The sequence below is a fragment of the Augochlora pura genome, chromosome 9 (genome assembly GCF_028453695.1).
Source record: "Augochlora pura isolate Apur16 chromosome 9, APUR_v2.2.1, whole genome shotgun sequence".
In the NCBI taxonomy this organism is placed as follows: domain Eukaryota; kingdom Metazoa; phylum Arthropoda; class Insecta; order Hymenoptera; family Halictidae; genus Augochlora; species Augochlora pura.
Genome location: NC_135780.1, coordinates 10,749,825 through 10,753,661, shown reverse-complemented (window position 1 = coordinate 10,753,661; position 3,837 = coordinate 10,749,825).

Genomic DNA, 3,837 nt, shown 5'->3' with positions numbered 1-3,837 from the left:
GTTAATATAATATTAAACAAATAGTTTAAGTAATATAATATTAGACAAATAGTGCCATTTTTTAAGCAACTATACATATTTGGAGAAATCGACTGGCTCCGCAATGCCACGGTCTGTCCGCGTCCTTTATCCGCGTCGTTCACGTTTAATTCGAGATAACGAACAGCTAATTCTCGTGCGGAATTCGAATAAATAATATCATAATCTGATCGGACAGAGAGGAGGACGGATTATCGATCGCGAACGGTTCTTAACTAAATAGACCATCGATTTCGTTTGTTGGCCGCTCAGCAGCGGCGGTCACAACTTGTTTATTCTACGGTAGAAGTCATGCTCTCTCTCTCTCTCTCTCGGCGAGCAACGAATTTGATAACCCATTTTATGCCGGCCATCCTCCGCGAACTATTACACTGTTAGCAGTTCCAGGTCGTTGCGGCTTTAACCCTTTGCCGTGCCATACTCTTCGCAGTTACCGCGACTAGAAATTTATAAAAATAAATTTATCAAATTGATACAATCTCTTAGAAGGGACGGAATATTAACATTTATTCCGTGCCTGAATTTATCTAGAATACTTAAATATTAACCCTTTCCAAGTCTGACTCGTCATTGTGTTTTCTAACAATAACCTGTTAAGCAAGGATGTTATTTCGTCTTTTAAACATTGAAGCGCTGAAGTAATTGCAAGCACACTATATTAATTTTATTTCTCCTCCGAGAAATTATTCCAATCGAAAATTATTTAATCATTGTATCTGCGAAGATAAAAGTACTGCAAAGGGTTAATAACAAGGGATTAGAATTTTTAATTTTAAAGAACAGAATAACATCCATAGTTAACCCCTAGCACTATAATAACGAGTCAAACTCGTGGGGAAGATCTTATGCGAACTCTGCTAAATACAATTATTATTAATTTTTATTTACATGGATATAAAAATAAATTCTTCTGCCGTCAAAGTGTGGAAACAAAGGTGAATAAAGACAATGCTGGAAACAAAAATTGTCCGGTTCTAATTAAGGGAAATATTAAAGTTAATATTATTAAATATTATAATATTAAATATACAAGTTAATGATAATCAACGCAGCGTAAAAGGCGTCGCGCTGCAAGGGGTTAATAATTTATTACCAGTAATTTCTAAACGAGTCGGATATACTCGTCGAGGCACGGTAAAGGGTTAAAGGCATCGGAACGCGATGAAACCGTCTCGGGGATATCCGAACGGTTGCGTCTGCCGATCGATCACGAATAAAACCGAATGAATATATCCGTGGAACGGACTTTGCGGATTCAATCTCGCGCTTAATAGACTAGCATAATATCAACCTGCGCGCGCGGAACCCGGCGTCCGGAAAATCACCGGAAACTTTCATCGTTCTCCGGCCAACAACTCCTGTTACTGGTATATACCGGCTCGATCAGCGATCGCAAGAGGGAATAAAGGTGCGGCAGAGTTATCGGTGCTGCGAAGAATGGAAAATAAAAATTTAATTCGAACTGGGTGGTGGGAGAAATTGTGTATATTGTGCTCTGGTATTGTTGGAAGTTTTTAACGGTAGTCTTTAAGGTTCCAGAAAATTTGATGACGATTATTATGTGGAGTGGAAAGTGTTGTAGAAGGCAGAAATGGACAGAAAGATATTTTATTTAAATTATTACAGGAGGACAATAAAAATGTCGAATTTTTAGTATTACATATACATTTTTTGTGTGTTTATGATCTATTGTATATTCTATGTGTATTTATGATATATTGTATATTGTATGTGTACTTATGATATATTATATATTTTATGTATATTTACGGTATATAATATATTTTATGTATACTTATGGTACATTATACATTTTATGTGTATCTATGACATGCTTTATATATTTTACGTATATTTATAATTATATATATCGAGTACTCTTTCACAATAACTTGTAAAACTTAGATTAGATCACGTGGGTGGTTTTGAGAGCCGCTTGTAACCTAATCGAAGCTAACATATTCTATTATAAACAAATATTCGACGCAGACGTTCATTCGTCTATTATTATAGTTTTCTATATTTAATTATATTCTTATCTATTTAAATTATACAATACAGAACTCCCATACAATTGAATAAATAAAGTAAATAACCGAATCCGAACTTTAAAACTTTAAAACAATAGTAATTGACACGCTATAATTGACTGAATTTCTAAAAAGAAGGAAAGGTCGAAAGTCACCATTTCTCTCGAAGACAGTGGGATCCCATAGCGAGGAACCCTGAACACGGTAATTTCAGGTTACCGAAAAAAATAGCACGAGAATCCTTAACGAGAGCGAACGACGCGAAAAAAGAAAGTTTTCTCCTAAATCCGCGAGAGGGTACGTTTCCAAGTTTCTTTTTCCGCAGGACATTCGTCGCACGTACGTGGATTTAGGTTGAACGGGGGAAGGGCGACGGGGAAGTTTACTTTTAACCTGGCAGCGACACTACCTTCTCACGGCTCTTCCCACTTTTGACAGTTTATAAAATCAGGTTGCCTTTTTTTCCCCCCGATTTCATTCACGACAACGACGTTCACGAAAACATTTCCTCGAGCATTTGATCAGTTTGACCGTTTTATGGCCGGCATCGCTCTTCCATTACAGCGATCCTGGTTTTATCGCGCTTTTATTTGCGATTTTATTGTGATTTTATTTGTGATTTTATTGTGACTTCGTTGTCATCTTTCACTTGTTGTTCATTCGAGCGCAGCTTGAAGCTAAAATTCAGATTATAACGCGACTGCATTTACAGTAATTTTTGTGATATGGCATAAAGATTATATTGCTAGGTTATGTCAAGATTATTTGTGATTTTATTCGTCATTTTATTTGTGATTTTATTGTGACCTTTGTGATCTTTCATTTGTTGTTTATTTGAGCGCTGCTTGAAGCTAAAATTCAGATTATAACGCGACTGCATTTACAGTAATTTTTGTAATCTATTATATAAAAATAAGTCGGGTTTTCCTTCCTGACGCTATAACTCCAGAACGCACGAACCGATTTCCACGGTTTTGCATTCGTTGGAAAGGTCTCGGGCTCCGTGAGGTTTATAGCAACCAAAATTCTGGAAAAATTTCAACAGAAAAGCAGGAAAACAGGGAAAATCATTTTTCACATACAGCGCCATCTCTGATACATAGCATGTACTACAAACCAATATGGTTTATAAAACAAAAAAAATAACTTTTCTTCATCTTTTAATCCCCAAACGAAATGTTACAAAAAACGAAGCCATCTGGTGGCGAAACGGAGTTCGCCAGGTTTGCTAGTATGGCATAAAGATTATATTGCTAGGTTATGTCAAGATTATTTGTGATTTTATTTGTGATTTTATTTGTGATTTTATTGTGACTTCGTTGTCATCTTTCATTTGTTGTTCATTCGAGCGCTGCTTGAAGCTAAAATTCAGGTTATAACGCGACTGCATTTACAATAATTTTTGTGATATAGCATAAAGATTATATTGCTAGGTTATGTCAAGATTATTTGTGATTTTATTTGTGATTTTATTCTGACTTCGTTGTGATCTTTCATTTATTGTTTATTTGAGCGTGCTTGAAGCTAAAATTCAGATTATAACGCGACTGCATTTACAATAATGTTCGTGATATAGCATAAAGATTATATTGCTAGGTTATGTCAAGATTATGTTATAACAAATTACCATTCTTTTAGGAAGAAATATGTGATACATTAGAGCTTCGATTATTCGAATTCAGAATTAAGTAAAGAATTATTCGAATAACGAGTTTCTTCAGTAAAGAATTATTTGAATAACGAGTTTCTCCAATAAAGAATTATTTGA